Below are 17,059 nucleotides of genomic sequence, written 5' to 3'. Positions count from 1 at the left end.
AACAGTGGGAACATCCTCAGGAGTTGTGGTAGGGATAGATTTTCAAATGAAGGTGACAACTGCAAGAGGTCCCTGCTGCCTTCAGGATTCCATTTCAGAGCTGCTGTGCACATTTCATGCACACAGCAGCTCTGAAAGTGCGGGCTCTATGTCCTTACTAATGTATGGAAGTAAATCCAGAAATACACAGACAAGAAGGTGGTACAGTTAATGCCTCTTTCCCACATAATGGAAATTTGGGGTTCCTTTTATCACTTTGCCATTATTTGGGCACAATTCTTCTTCTCCACTGAATTTACCTGTACAGAATGCATCTACTTACAATGAGATCTTTCATATATTTTCAGACTTGAAGGTGCTCTCTCACTCCCCCTGACATTAATGGACACCTTGTCTTTCATGTCACTAGAACATGAGTTTGTGCTTCACTTTGAGTCATTTGCAATCCTAAAAGCTGAAAATTGAGATCTGCAGTGTGTTTCTTGGTCAGTTATTTGCAGCTGAAGTTAGACCAGAGGATCTTGGCTGAAGCTTCATTCTTGACCATCACAGAGACACAGACCATATGTGGATCTACTCTAATCACATCCTCAGGTCATGTCAGAGAGTCTCTTGCATCAGCCTGGCTCCCGTCTGTATTGAAGACATTTGATTTTCTTTCGGTGGTGGCATTCAAACCTGGGAGCCTCGCAGTCCTTTTCTTTGCACAGTAGCCTACAGGTTTCTATCTCTAAAAAACACTTAATGTTTCTGACCTTGTGCTGATACTGTATTGTGACAGGATGTTCTTTGTGTGCAATCCTGTCAACTACAGCAATTTCGTATCTCTGATCCCAGTAAGTTTTTATGCTCAGCCTGGTTTGATATTTTCTTTGGTCATCCATTTAGAATTACTTCCCCCAAACTGTTGTCAACTTGGGCCATTTTGTGTTACTTGTTTGAACTTGTCAAATTTCATTTCAGACATGGGTAATACTTGACTCATATTTACTTCAAACTCCTCTTCCTGCAGTTCATTGCTTTCATTATTTATAGGTGTTCTTGAAAGCATATCTGCTAAGCTGCTTACTGGGTCTGTATTTCACATTTAATGAGTACTTTTGCAATTTCATTACATTTTTCTGAAGTCCAGGTGGCTCATTGTACAATGGATTTTGCTCTATGGTTTCCAGTGCTTTATGGTCTCTTTCTACCTTGATTGAATTCTTCCTATAAACATATTCATGAAAATACTCATGATCTAAAACAATTGCCAGTAGTCAGTTTTAAGAGTGCAGGCATAGCTTCTGGTATGTTTTAGCCAGTGGCTCAGACATTATCTTGCAAGGCAGTCATGACCAAAATGACCTTGCATCAGCATAAGGTTCATGTTAACCTCAGAATATTCCAGTGTTGCTGCTTCTCTGGCAGTTTCTCTTTACATTAAACCTTATTCTGTTTTCAATTATCTTTGAGTTGTTCTGAACTACCTGCAAGGAACATTAGCAGTGCCCCTTCATGGTGAAAGAAAAAGATACTAGTTTATCTGGACCTCTTTTCAAAGAGAGATCTTTATGTTCAGCATTTGAACCAAGCCTTGCACAAGGAGCCTTGTTCAGACAGTCACCTTCTGTCATTGCTCCAATACCAATACTATTAGCAGGAAAACTAGTACTGATGCTCTCATGAATTCCCCAGAAGCCTTCTGGTAGAGGTTTTCAAGATGGTCTGAGCTTTTCTCGGAGCTGGCAAGCTTTGTTGCTATTGCATACTTTTACCCGCTTTAAATCATCTGCGCTCATCTGACTAACACCAGAAGTGTTACTGAAGAACATGAGCATTTTCGTGTTCTCAGTGCTCACGGTCATCCTAAAAATTAGATCATCTGCTGATATGTCAATCTTATCTTAATCCTCTGAGATCTGGACGTGATACGATAGTGCTGTGACTACCCAAAAGAGATGCTTCCTTGTGTCTCCTAAAAGAATTACTGAGCAAAAGTATGCATTTTTTCTATCAACCTTACCCAGCCTCCTAATACAAAAATCCTCTTGAATTTGGAAGTCTAGACTTGTACACTTCATTCATGCCTGCAGGCTTTCTTTAGATGTTGCACTGAGGTTTTTTGGCTTCTTCAAATCCCTATTTTCCTTGCTTTAATGATCAGGTTTGTTAATTTCTGTATGCGCTTGGTATGTCTCTGTCACCCACTCAGATTCAGTTGGTTTGTGTTTCAGTGTCAGTGTGACTTCATATGGTGCATAATTTTTACAGAACTATAGCAGTAGTTTTCAATGTTATGACCAGTGGCATGACTTGGCTCCCTCTCTTTGTCACCAAATGCATGGAGAAAGCGTCTTTCTCAGAGCCTTCCTTGGCTGGTCCACCATGTTGGTCTCATGTATGTCCATCAACCCATTTCTACACAAATTAATCACAGTCTGTAGCACTTGTTGGTCTGTGGAGCAATGTGTTTCATGCTCTCTGCAAAATCCATAAGGAGTCAGAAATACTACTTTTATACCTGATTTAATTCCAAGATGAGAAGGTTTTTCTCTCTGAGTAATAGAGGTGACTTGCAGCGGGTCTTCCATAAGCTCCACCTACAAGTTTCATGGATGCTCCCAAAGATGGCCAGGAGAAGGGAAGCGTCTGCATGACTGAAGCAAGTGGATCCATTGGTTGACCTTATTCAGAGCAAAGGGAAATTGCCTAAAGGGCTGGGAGGTCACATGAGGTCTCTGGGTACTCTGGAGACTGAGTTAGCACCAGAACACTAGAGCCTCTGATCTGCTCTGATACTGGATATGTTCTGCATTTGGGCTCATACAGCCAGTTTTTCCACAACAAATGGATTCATTTGTTCCTCTGTTCCTTTTCCCTGTTACCACATAAGCAAGAAATATCTTTCCAGGTCTCCCATTCAAAATCTGCAGCATCCTCCTATACCAAGCCCTCCCAAGAAGAAAAACAGAACGACCAAAACAAAGGTAAAACATTTCAATGGAAGATTTCTCCAAAAGGCAGCCTCCACCCCCAAAAGCAGGATGCACCAAATAACGGAGTGAGCAAACATTAAAAAAAAAAGAGAAGTCCTTATGTGTACCACGAGCATTGAAAATGGCTGGGAAATTCTTGCTTTTTGGGGAGTGACCAGTTCATTGCTTTGCTAAGTATCTTTCTAAGCCACCTCTTGTCAGAAGAAGAGAATAAATGAAAAGAGAGAGAGAGAGAAAAAGACCTTTGCATAGCTTGAGCCTTTGTGCCGTGCATTCAGACTGATTTGTACCCTTTGTAGTCTTAATTATTTGTGAGAGCAGGATAACAGGAGTACCAAGCTCACCCATTATTTCCTGCATAAAAAAAGGCGCACAGAAGCCGCTGATCGGTTTTGAATTAGCAAACATGATACTAAAAAAAAAAAAAAAAACCAGGAGGAAGGGGGGGAGAGAGAGCGCATAAAAAAAATTCATTAATATCATCGGGGATTAGGAGGCTGATTAAAGTGTAGCTGTTAGCGTATGCAAATGAGCGATAGGCATTTATCAGAGCCTGTGCAAGCTGTCTCAGAGCTGTAAAGCCCACGTATGTTTTTCAGCTGATTAAAACAGTTTTAAGTTCTGGAGGATTTTTTTTTCTTTCTTTTTCTTTTTTTTTTTTTGAGAGAAATAAAAAAAAAAAAAGAAAAAAGCCACCATCATCTATCCTTTTCCTTTTGGCTAAATTCCTCTAAGTGCACTCCAACCATTTCCACTTGAATGCACTCACTCTCTCTCTCTTTCTCTTTTGGGTAATGAGAGTTTGGGAAGGAAATGAATGCAAACTAAGCATAAGGCTTGCAACAGCTTTCTTGGCTTCTCTATGAACTTCCAGCGTGAGGCCGTCGGAGCCTGCATCGCAGCAGTGTCTTTGAAACATGTGCATGCTGCCATGCTGCAACCTGGCCACGCTCAAGCTCTGGGGAGAAGAAACAGGCTGGTGGCTCTTCATCAGCTTCCTCGTGCTTTGGGGCCACACTTTGCACCCTGCCTCACTCTGTTCATGCTTGGGAGGTATGGGAGTCTCCATCCAAACTGCTCGGGCAGCTGGGCTTGCTCCCTGTTACAAAGCTTAGCTTGCTAGAGGAACATATAAAACACAGCAGAGGAGCAATGAAAGAGAGGGCTGAAGCTAGTCCATACAAATATAATCGGACTTCTTTTTCCTGCATCGCACAGCCCTCTATATTCAGTTGTCCCGGACAAGATTTGCTGAAGAAGCTGTTTGGGGTTGGCTTTATTCTATGGTCCCCAGATGAAATCCCCAAAAGAGATTTTCAGGAAACGAGTGGCTAAGTGTAACACTTTTCAGAAGGGTCATCTAACACAGACACCTAAATCTGTGCTCTGCTCTGCAAACGTGATTCAGTTAGTCTACGTCTCCAGCACCTCCAAGGAGGAGCGAGTAGTAACACACTTTTAAATGGTCTCTCTGTTATTGCTAATGTCAGGATGAATGAATATTGATGAATGAACCCATTCATCAATACGACATTCAAGTTTGGTTTCTCTGGGGTATGGTCTCTTGTCCAAACTCTAAGTATTCTTTTTCTCTTTTTGTTATTTATCAGAGATAATTCCTTAAGGTTCTTAAGACTATGGTTGCTCCTCTATGTGGTTCATTTGGGAAAGGAATTTCACAGCCTTGTGGGGAAACAAAAGTGTTTTTGACAGACTGCTTTTGAAGTGAAGTTTAGGGGTTGGTTGAGGGACTGAACTATTCGAGGAAATTCTGGAAATGTCCTAGATCTGGGAAAATCATGGGAGAAGTGTCTATGGATTCTATAATGTGGTTTATCATATCAATGGAAAATTTATCACGTGGATCTTCAACTTATCACGTACATGGAGTACTCATGATGATCAAGCATCACTTGGAAGAGCAGTCTTAGCTAACAGATTGCCAGCTTTTCCATTATAAACCAACAATGGTATTTAAAGTGGTTATAACTTTGCTGTAAAATTTTGCTCTGTTGAAACTTGGCAAATGAGGTCCTACCCAACAGCAATGCGCTTTTTATTGTTGTGTGTTTGGAAGTAAATCAGCTTGGCCATTTATGCCTTAAAAGATTACTTCTTTTGAGTCCCAGCCTCTCATTTCTCAGGCTGGCAAAAGCTCCTAGTGCTGCAGGGAGAATTCATCCAAAGTCGAGGAAGGGCTTTGTGCCTGTCATTAAACAGCGACCCCTTTGAATAGCTGGGAAAGCACTTCTGCAGGTCCTGGACTGTATCCCATCCCATACCCCTGCTGCAGGAACCCATTGCTATTTCATACCATTCATTACCAGCCCATCCAAGACCAGGAAGAAATACTGTGCCTGTGTGGAAAACAGCAGAACAAGGGAACCGGGCCAGCTTTGGAAATAGCTTGTGAGTGACTTGGTAAACCACAGCAACAGTAACACGGTAGTGCTCAGCAGAAGGTTTATAATACAAAGAGTAGCACATCCTTGTGGGTGCAGCTGGGATGAACACAGCCAGAACTGAGCAGCAGGGTTACTAGGATACATGGTTGTATGGTGGGATGGGCACAGTTATACTGTGCTTTAAACTACTCACAGGATGCTGCTGAGAATGGCTACCTAGCAAGTCTGAGCTTAGTACCAGCAGGTAGGTCATAATAGTGTCCAAAAGCAGGACTAAGCAACACCCTTTGAAAAATACATGAGAAACCAGTTAGCATGAAGGAAAATGAGGCATTTCCAAGTGGAAGCCTTTAAGTACATCAAACCAGTAGTCAGACAGGTGGCTAAGATATCCTTTGGTGATGGACGGATTGATAAAGTTCCACTGTTGGTTAGAAGTGGACTTCAAGGTTGGAAGAAGTGATTGATACTCAGTGTTCGTAGAAAATAAGATGCCAAAGCAGGACTGTTCTTTGTCAGTATTTGACTTTGCAGCTATCCCATGGTTAAATACGGCAATCAGCTCTGGGCATCACTGACTTTCAGAAGACCAAGCAGAATGGGGAACTGGACACCATTCTGAAATGATGTTGAGATCTGCAAGAGCAAGATAATGCCAGTGGAGGGCAGGAAAGCTGGTGTCATGTAGCTGTGTGAGCCTGCTGATCCCCAGCTTCACTGCCAAGCTCTGGTACTGGGGAAGGCTCATGGATCTATTCATTCTCTTCTGATTGAGTCATCTGACTCGGCAGATCACTAACCAATTTTGCAGATTATATGTGTAATCATTTTTTTTTTTTTGCACAGAAACCTTCTAAAGCATTTCCAAGACAGCGTCACCCTTCTCTGTGCCTTTTCCAGGTCTTATGTGGGACCTTGTGAAATGTGATCAGATCTGCACCATCACTCAGTGCAGGACTGGTAAGGATCACTGCAGCGTTCTCTGCTTTATTCTTTATTCCTTTTCTACCAGAAAGGAGCAAGAATCTGTTACTTGTTAGGTTTTGTATATGTTTTTTTTTATTCGTTTTTTCTCTTTTTAGAAAAAAAACACAAATAGGGGTGAAGCTGACATTGCCATTGCTGAGCTTGCATCCTCACTCTGAAGCCAGTGTTAAGTTCTGGTTGTGCCACATCCAAAATGAAACAGATATAACAAAGGATTAGAGGGAGGCAATACAAATACTTCCAAGTGTGGCTAAAGTGACAATATTGTCTGTTTTTTCCAAGGAGAGAATGAATAAAAAATGAAATGACTGTAATAAATGGCATAAAGAAGGTCAAGCAGGCAATCAAATTTATTTTTTAGACAATTACAACAGTGCCTTATTCAAAGGGACACTGAATAAACTTGAAAGGCAACAGAACTGAAACTGATAAAAAGACACTTTTGTGAGCAATTCATACATAGCTTAGGGAATTCATTGCCCCAAGATATTGCTGCAACCAAGTTTTCTCCAGTTATTTTACCCAGAAAAAAGCATTACAAAAGATATAGGCCTCCACGTTTCAGGACTTAAGGAAGTTTATTCTACAGCAGCCTGTCCTGTCTTCTTCTGCTTGAGTCACCCTGATCTTTGTATGCAGGATGCAGCAGTGTCCAAATGGGTGCCCCAACCAACCATAACAACGCTTGAATTTTCTTATCTTTTTGTTCAAATTAAAGCAAGTCAAATCCCAGCTTGGTGGCACGGAGCAGACTCACACAAAGGGCTTTTGGAAGAGCCATGGAATCCTGTACTCTGTCTGCTGTGCACTGAAGCACAGCTCCATAAAGACAACTCAAAACCATGAAGAATGTTCTCCAGGCAGAAGAGGAGGAACTTCCGCACTGGAAATGAGCTACAAGGAGGCTGAGCACACCATTTGCAAACAACCTTGCCATTCCCAGCCTAGGAGTCCCGTGTGCTGAATGAAGCTGGCAAAACAGCATAGAAATAGTACATAACTGGGGTCCTTCTCTCCAGGTTTAGGCATGAAAAACAAACACCCTAATTATGGCATTTAATAACTTCATAGTCTTTCACCCTTATGGTATTTTTTTGGATGTGTACCTGCATGGAGTCTTCAGGTGAAAAAGCATATACAAATTACTAGGCTTATAATTGTCTGCAAATACAAAATGTCACCTCCCCCAAGCTACAGTTCTGACATCTTTGTAACTTTGCTTGCAAAAGAAGTTCTTGCCTTATTTTTTTTCTTCTTCGAAATTTATAAGCCCCTCCCCTTTCTATCCATTTTTTTTTTTTTTTTTTGTTAAATAACAGCACTTACGTTACTTTGCAACGTGGGATTTCAGTGTAGGCATTTGACAGAACAGGATAAGCCAGCCAGTTGAAGCTGTGTTTTTCCATCTGCTGAGGATGATGCCTGAGTTTCAGAGGAGCTCTGAGGCAAATTTGCTTCTGCTGATGTCCTTAACAAGGCAGTATGGAGATGTGAGCAGCTGCTGAGGCAGGACAGAAGAGCTGTACAAGAAGAAATACAGCTCAGCTTCTAAGCATTTTTGGACCTCTCCAAAGGCTGGCTGCAGTCTCATGGAGCTGGCAGATGAAATTGGAGTCCAAGACGTATTGCAGTAATTCCACCAAGGAAGTGCTAACAACAGGAAACACAATGCAAATATAATCGAGGTCATCAGCCCCTTTTCCTTGCATAAGTACTTAAATATGTGCTCCTATTGCAGTTACTTAACTGTAATTGCTCAAGGCAAATGTGAGATCAGGTCTTTATGGTCGCTGAGCATTCTTCCTTCAGGTGATGTATTGGTTTCTGACCCTCCTTGGGCACGCCCTGTAAATATTTACACACCTCCAGTCAAGGGGTTTGTGTGTTTATTCAAAGAGATGACAATTAATAAGCAGGGAAAGGAGACTTCAAAGCTGCTTGCAAGTGTAGTGTTACCTGTATAATTGGTATAGGGGACAACAGTAAATGCAGGTCAGGAGTGGGTGACACATCCAAAGGATGTCTCTTTCGGAGGGATCTGAAGAAACTTTTTTCTTTGCTTTAGGTGGGGAAAACTTCCTTTGAGCATCCACTGAGTGATGTTAGAATTGCCATCCTTGAAGCAACACAGATTACTCACTGATGCCATTAAACTTTCTCTTACAACCCTGCCAGGTAGCCTGCTTGGTCCCTCCAAACCTCAGCTATTTTCAGCCCCTTGCAGCTGGACGGCCATCTGTGGTGCTGATAGAGTTAATAAGGATGAACTGATAGTTTTTACAGCTAACTGTGCTGCAATGGGACAACAGAGATGCTAAAGAATATTTACTGAAAAGCAGAACACTTGTTAAAAACCCCAAATATCCAAGCACACATAATTACCACAGCGTATCATGCTTTCATTTTGAAGCTTTCTTGATAACTTCTGGCACAGCTCTCTGGCAGGGAGAGTGTGGGTTAGCAAACAAGCCATCCGTGCATCCTTTCCCATCCTTGATGTGCCAAAGAATTGGATACAGCCCCAGCTGAAGCTTTATTCTTGGTTTAATGTGCAGATGCCACTGGCATACTTATGCTTTTGCTGAATGTCTTGTGTCATCCAGACCAGGTTAGAGAGACCAGATACCAAAGGACAAGGTGAAGAGACCTGAAGGTGACTTCTTTGGAATTCATTGCATTAGTGTGAGCCACATTATGCACCTCCTCCTGCATGTGCCTCGTTGGGTACAGTTGCTCACCAGAGAGGATTGTCTCTCACCTTTGATACTGGAAGAATACAATGCCTAAAACAGGTAAGACACAGACTTTTCAAACTCAAAGTGTGATGCATCTCAGCCTAAGTGCATGCTGGCCTGCTCTGACTATTGCTAAATTCTGGTGCTCATTCATTTTCCTTTGCCTTTTTAAACAAGAAGTTTGTTGAAGGACATCCATGTCTCCTTCCCACAATTTCTAGGCTCCTGAGAGATTCAGCTGAGTTTACCCTGGTGCAGATGAGGAAATATTATGGCCCAACCTAAATATCTGCATGGATCTGGGGCTTGACTATGGTGCACAAAGGGAACACCCAGCTGTGGAATCTGTCTACAGCACACCCATTTCTTGCAGGTTTTCACCTCTTTTTTTTTGCACAGGGAAAAACCCTTTCAGCAAGGTTGCAGGTGGCAGCGTGTTACCATGGGAGCTACCAAGGAGTTGACCACTGGTTACTGTGCCAGAAATCTGTCCTGATCCCAAGTCACTCAGGAGCACTGCAGAAGTGCATCACCAGGCTACATGGTGGTATGGAGATGGATGGAGGTTTGGATGGGATGTTCTCTGCTTCTGAGCTATAGCTGATGCCATAGGGAGATTGACTGGGTTATGGCTGCTGAGTCTCTGGTGTTACAGATCAGGTTTCTGTAACATGGTAGAGCTCAGTTCATCTTGTTTGGTGATGTGTGCCTGCCTTTTTAGATTGTGTAAGTGCAAAATAAAGCTCCTGACCCTTCCATGAGGGTTTTCTGCTCTCACAGAGGTTGCCTTCTGCAATTCTTTCAGCAACACAGTTGCTTGAAGAGTTTATTTCAGAAATGGGAGGATGGTCATTAGGATTTGCAAGAACTGCTCCCATTACTACCTTGGTGGAGGGGCTAGGGGTTGCAGAGATCTCCTAAATTATTATCTTGTACCTTTAGCAATACCCACAGGTCTATTCGAGGGGACACAGGCACTTCAGGGTGGTAGTTGCCGTTTACATGGATGTCAATATAGCCTGGGAGCAGTGACAAGCTTTACGCTTGCTTACAGGTAAGCAGCACAGTCCCAGGGAGATGAAGGGAGCTGCTTGATGCCAGCTCTGAGGCAAAAGCAGGCACTAAGTTCAGACGGCTTTTGCGCCTTCCCCAACAGTCTCCTTTCTCACTTGAAATGCCTTTTTCAGCTAATGTATGTTGCAAACAGTTTAGCTCTAGTTTTGCTGCATGGCCTTTTACAAATTCAATTACAATCCCTCTTTTCTTACCACAGTTCAAATTGTTCTCAGCCTAATATCATATTCGTCAGGGTTTTGTTCTGTTCTCCTTGCAGCCCAAGATGTCCTTGTTCTAAGTTGTAGCATCTTCTTCTCCTCACGGCCCTGCTACCTTTGCATGGAACACTTCTGCTGCTCTAAAGATACCAAAAGGTTTTAATTACCATTAAGCCAAGTCATTTCTACAGTTTTGAGCTGCAAATAAACAGCCTGTTTTGGATAATGAAGGTAATGGTTTGCATTTCAACTCTACTTCTAACCTCTGATTTTTGCTTGTAATATTTTCTGTGGGTAAATCAATTTTTTCTGCCATTGAATGTAGTCTTTCTCTTTTAAAACCCACTTGTAAAGCATGTGTTTCATCATATCCTTGTTACCCTAGGACATGCCTGATGTAGTTAAACTAGGCTGTAGCCATGCTCTTTTTCAGAGGAGTCTGGAATTGATAGGAGAAATTGTTGTTGTCTCTTATTGCTGTCAAAGAAAGCAAATGTAATCAGGTTATTGAAAGCCAGGTAAAAACAAGTGATGTCAAGAGATAACTGTTTGAGACAGGGAAGTGAGACGCATTTTGTGACCTAGTGTATGAGCTGCATCTAGTGAGACAGTGCAGTGGTGTGATACGTAATATTACAAATTAATATTTGTAATTACAATAGTTACAATGTTAGTGTAGTACAAAAGAGATTGGGTGGGCAGGAGGGGAGTTGGGGTGCCTAAGCTGTCTGTGACTGTCAGCAGCAACTAGCATGGGTCCCCTCTCTCAGAAGGGGGGATGGAGATGCCCCTGGGCCACAGGTCTGTGCTAACTTTCTTTTTGTGAAGGCTTAACCCTTTTTCTATGGGCAAAGGCAAAATTTCCTCTTCCCACAAACACATGGTTATACGCAAAACAGTGAGAAGCCAATGAAAAGGAGTCCCTTGACAACACAGGGGGTGTGTTTTGGATGTGGATATATTTTCAGAAGATACAGCATGGCTTACCGTATTGTGTGCCGGGCTCAGAACACATCTATTCTGAGGTTACAACCCTTCATTATGGCCAGTTACCTGCAGGCTACAAGCAGGCTATGTCCATTGGCTGACTGCTCTGCCTTATGCTGTTAAACATACTCTTCATTTTCAGAGTTGTCCTAAGTGTGCTTTACTAGGGCAAAGTGGCTTTTCTAGGTTGGGAACTAACTGTGATTATTTCCATTATAAGAAATATAATATGTATCATCAGTACAAACTGACTTAAGCCAGCCAAGGAGTTATCATTATAGAGTATTTTCATTTAGGTCACTTAAAGCCTTGATTAGTTAAATACTGCTATGCGATTTCTTTCTGAAGTTTAATCCACAATCCAGATTTTTTATTAAAATGAGCGCAATTTCAATCACAGTCCTCACAGTGACCACACCGTGGTTTTAAAAACAGAGTCCTCAGATGCCACGGCTGTTGCTTTGAATTGTTCGTCAGTACGTGTTGCTAAAATTGCCTTTTGAATCCTGCCCCAAGCATTACTGCAGTACCCTGTACCCATTTTAATACATCTATTATTGTTTCACTCGGCTGCTACATGCTCCTGTCTGGCTTTGTTTTGTACATGAGCAAAGTCACAGGTAGAGCCTGGAAGAGAAGGGAGAAAGGGACGCTACTCATCCAGTTTGGGGGTGACGTATGAATTTCAGCCCTCGGTGGCATGATATTAATTTGAGTATTTCTGTGTTGCTGGTAGATGGCATCTTCTGCTTCTGCTGTAATTTCATTAATTAAAGCAGAGCCTTTAGCTCTGTAATGCTTGACCACAAATTGCTTCTGTTCATCTTTGGTAATCTTCAGTAGGACCCCTGGGCCAGGTCCTAGCTGCGGTAGTGAGTTAAGCCTGTTTCCTCCAAGACATAGCTGCTGGCTGCTTTGTGAAATGCAGCTCCCCTGTCTCTTTATGCTTCCCATGTATGATGCTTGTAAGTGGCCCTTTTCCCACAGAGATAGCAGGGAGCAGACTGCTTCTGCATGGCTTCACTTACAAAGCATCAATGTTCCCTTCGAGCTGCCCAGGCAGCAGTAGTACTAACAGAGAAGAGCAGGGCTGTGTCCACGCAACACATTATGCAGCGGAAAGCTGCACAGGCGGTTTGGAAGCGGTCCTAACAGAAAAAGGGAAGAAGAGAAATAGGGAATTTCTAAATGCATTTTTACAATTAAAGTGCCAGATTCAGAGCCCGATTGAGCAACAAAGTACTGCATGTGTGTATCACTTTAAAGATATGCCTAACCCCCTTTTCCAGAACAGAGCCATTAACTCTTTTCTTTAAGCCAATAATCAATGAGTGCCTAATTTGTTACACTGACACTTTTGCTGGTTTCATCTGAATGAATTAATTAACAGCAAAACCTTTCCTTTCCAGATGTGAGAGTGGATGGGGGGGGGGTGTCTCAGCAGTCAGATAAATTTTGACCTTTGTTAGGAAAACGTTTAAATGAGGTTAAGCCTCAGAATCTTGTTGATCGAAGATATGGTGTCTGCTCTGACAGATCTGATGGGCCTGGGAATACATTACCTGCGGCTTCCAGAGGATGTCTAGGCAGTGCTTTGGCCCAGTGGTCTTGGCAGGCAGCCGTGAAGTGGCCAAAATAGGGAGTGGAGGATGTAAAAATAAAGCAAACTCCACCCTGGATCTTTTTCTCTGGCTCCGAGGCATCTCTCTGTCTTAATCTGTAGAGCGGCAACTTGTCCAGGAGTCCCTGGGACCTGCACTCTGCTAATTGAAGTGCATTTGGATCAAGGCTTTCTCAGCGTGAAGTGCAGCTTTTCTTTATGAAGTATCATCTCTAATGCACCTCATGTTGATGCTAGTGTGAGATAGGGGCATAGTGAAAAGAACAGAAATATTATCAAGGTACACCTCGAGGTATAGCACTCGCTTTAATTGCTTCTGGAGCTCTTCACCTGGGCCTCATCAATAGGGCTAATTCTTGAAGGAATGAGAACATAGGTAAGTACAGAAGTGTGCTCAATTTATTTCCCACAAGAGATGGTTGAGTTGTTTTCCCTTTGTTATGAAGATTGATAAGAGCAATTGGATAAAGCCTGGACTGCTACTTAACCACCCTTTGATCTTCCTGTAGCTGGGTGGAGGCTAGCTGCCAAGCTGAGATGCTAGGGTGCACTGTGGCAACACCCAGGAGGGAAACAGGGACCTGGGGCTTTTTCTTTCTGATGTGGCAGCACTTGAAGGTTTAACCAAGAGGTGCAGTTTGGATGGGTTAATGCAAGATACTTTCATGCTATGGAGAACTTGCAATGGAAAGGGGGCACAAAGAAAATGTTTTACAGATGGAGATGGGAGAGTGCAAAAGTATCTGCTAACATATCACAAGGAGTTAAAGCAAAATTATGAGGAGCAGGGGCAGGTACCCCTGTGCTGCGGGGTCAATAAACACAGAACATTAAGAAGTGAAGGTGTAAACCACACTGATCAGAGAATCAGGCCATTGTTTGTTCACTTGTTTGTTTTAAATTGTATGTGTTGCTGTGGAATGATGGAACACACGTATTTAAAGGCAGGTGCACGGCAAAATACAATTCGGAAGGGTTTTGACTTCACATAATACAGCAAAACAATCACAGCAGTTAATATTTTGTTGTGGAGTAGTCTCACAGAATTTAGAGAAGGAGATGAAATAAATGAAGAAGAGGAGGGGGAGAATGGAAGTTTCACTACCCACTTTTGAAGGCAGCAATAACAAACCCAGGGTGGTATCACAGAATTTTGATGGTTTCCCCAGCACCTCCTTTAAGAAGTTGCAGTGCCACCACTTTGGCTCCTTGAATGCAGAGATACTTCTCCCGAGGAACTCCAAGCTATTGACTTGTTGTGGGTTTGCTTTTGCACAAATATGATTATAAATTGAAATAGTGGGATTCAGTGTTCTGTGGCTGTTAATAAGCTCACTGTTTACATGCATGCATACACTTAGCAATTTATAACTGATGTACTACTGTCTTTGTTTCTCTTAGAGAATGTCTATTGCTTTGCAAAGTCATGGCCATGGAAAGGCAGATTTTAAGATTGCTTGTGGCTTCTCCTGTGTATTACCATGACAGAGTGTTTAGTTACATGACCATGGTGCTTTTTCTCCTTGGCTGGGCAGAAAGTAGGTGGTACCTGGGTAACAACATGATGCTTTGACATTTCCCTCCTGGATGCCAGCTGGGCTGCTGACAGCTGTTGATTTTGGTGCTTGCATCTCTGCTGAGTCCCTTTTCTGTCAATATACAGTGAATGGAGGGCAGCGTTGGTTTCTCTGGTATGCATCTGACTCACATGTAGGGTAGACTGCTGCCCTCCTGGGTCTGCACACTCATAAATACCCTTGGTTCTTAATGCCCTGGGATTGGATCTGTGTTACCACCTCCACAGGATCAAGCCATGACTTAAAAACTTAAAATGGCTTTACACGGAGAACCTTTGGTGGGTCTTTCTTCACAGACTTAGCTGGCATCTCTCTCCACCAAAGCCATTTCAGGGCTGAGTGCTGGCTGGAGTTGTCCTCATAGACCTGCCCTAAGCAGAACAAGAAGTTGCAGAGCTGTGACGCTGGCAGATGATCTCTATAGTCTCAGGGTAGGTACACAGCCAAATGACTGATGCACCTGCTGCAGTCTTTGCTTAGCAGAGGGAAAAGGAGCCTTGAATCGTGCCAGAAACTAGACCTTTGCAAGAGACACCCAGCATGATTCAGTCCCAGTGCTCTCCTAAATAACCACTTTCTGCTGGGGGTTGTATTTCACTCTGTGGCACTGAGCATATCCATGCCTTTGTGCTGCAGGGAACAATCAGCCCAGCCCCACGGGCCATGCAGAGCATGCGGTGGCAGCATCCTTCTCACACCCAAAAGGGGCTCTTGCATTATTCCGCTGCCCTTTTTTTCCCCCATCGGTGCTTGCCTATGTAATGTTCTTCCCTTACAAATTTCATCTTGCTGCACTGTGCATCCAAACGATTCAGTGATGGAGCGCACAGGGAAAAAAAATTATAATGCCATTAAAAGTTATCATAAATTTCAGATCAGCATCATTTTTAATCCGATACACAATTTTACTGCCTCTATAAAGTAGGTGATTTGCAGTGGTCTGAGGCGTCTCCTGGCACGTTTTACTTCTTTTTAAATTAAACACACCAACTTTGTGCTGAATTCAGAGTGCGGACGTAAAAAAGGGGGTAAAAAGGAGAGGGAAGGGACATCAGATGGGAATTGCAATTGAATCTTTATATATGCCATCTTGGTACTGTGGTACTAAATATAGTGCCAGGTAAATAGATGTGCTGAAATATTCAGAATAAAAAACAAATGTTCCAATAGCAGAGAAACTGAGCATGGAAAATGTTTCCCTTGCTGCCGTGCTTTGGAGGCTAAAATGCTGTTGTTTAAAACACTCTCTGCTGGAAGATCTTGTGTATCTCATGCATTAAATTATACACAGTGCACAAACATGTATTTTATATCGTATATTACGTGGTTTCTAACCTGCCCCCCCCCCAATGGAGTGAGCAGTAAACTCAGAATATCCAAATAATATAAATATGACATTATGCCATTTTCTGATATGAATTTTTTAAGACTGGAAATGTAAACAGACAACATTTCATGGGGAAATACTTGAAATTAAGATTAGAGATGGGGTAATTATGTGCTGGTGATGAGCGCTTCACCTGCTTGTAGGCCTGACAAAACCACAGTGGCGGCTGGATGGGGTGGTCCCAATCACTGCTGTTCTGCCCAGTCACCCTCGGTGATGGGGGGGCAGTAGGTTGCAGTTGATCTCATGCATATCTCTCCTGTAAATACATCCAGCCTTTGCTCAGTCTTGAGGAGATGAAGAATTAGCTGGTGGCTTTGGTAAGCTGTTCACTGCCTTCAAAAAGGCAAAGTATTTCCCCAAGGTAGTCCTGAAAGGCTTCGTTTCTGTTGTGATTTGTTAAATTTTCCTTAAAAAAAGAAAAATTAATTAGATCCAGTTTTTAATTTTATTGTATTTTTTTACCTTTAGTCATGGCTATATTGGCCATTAAAGAAGATTCATGAGGCTCTGCAGTGCCATGCCAGAATACCATGGGGTCAAAAAGTAACCTAGGGAAAGAGCATGTACAGTTGCAACCTCTTTGTCTCCTAGACTGGGAGATCTTGATTTGAATAAATTAAGTTTTGTCCATGATAGCAAGAAGCCAAAGTAGCTCCATTTCAGTGGGACCTTCCCCCAGCAGCTCTTGTTTTCACTGGAATGAGTAGCAAGAAGAATCTTTCCTGTGGTTTTGATTAATTGGGTGTAAAATGACTGTGAATGGAGTGATCCAGCCCTCCTGCCCTGACACATCCTCATTTCCCAGCTCTTTGCTTGTGCTTGTTTTGAGCTGAGGCAATTTCCTTCCTGGAAATGGGCTTTGTCGGCAGCTCCTGATCTCCTTCAGACTTCCATGCATGGGTCTGATCTTTCAGCGTCATTTTTCTTTCCTCCCTTCAGTTGCATGCAGCGCAGCGAGCTGCCTTTTCCCAAAGCTACTCTGCCTTCAAGTGCTTTCCTATCAGGCTCAACACTCTGCAACAGGCCCAAGGGCATGATATTTTATTTATTTTGATTTATATAATTAAAGAGGCATCAATCCCTGAGTTGAGCCAGCCTTGTGCTG

This window comes from Lathamus discolor, chromosome 3 (assembly GCF_037157495.1).
Source record: "Lathamus discolor isolate bLatDis1 chromosome 3, bLatDis1.hap1, whole genome shotgun sequence".
In the NCBI taxonomy this organism is placed as follows: Eukaryota; Metazoa; Chordata; class Aves; order Psittaciformes; family Psittacidae; genus Lathamus; species Lathamus discolor.
The sequence above is the reverse complement of the archived record's forward strand: the minus strand, read 5'-3'. Positions refer to the sequence as shown.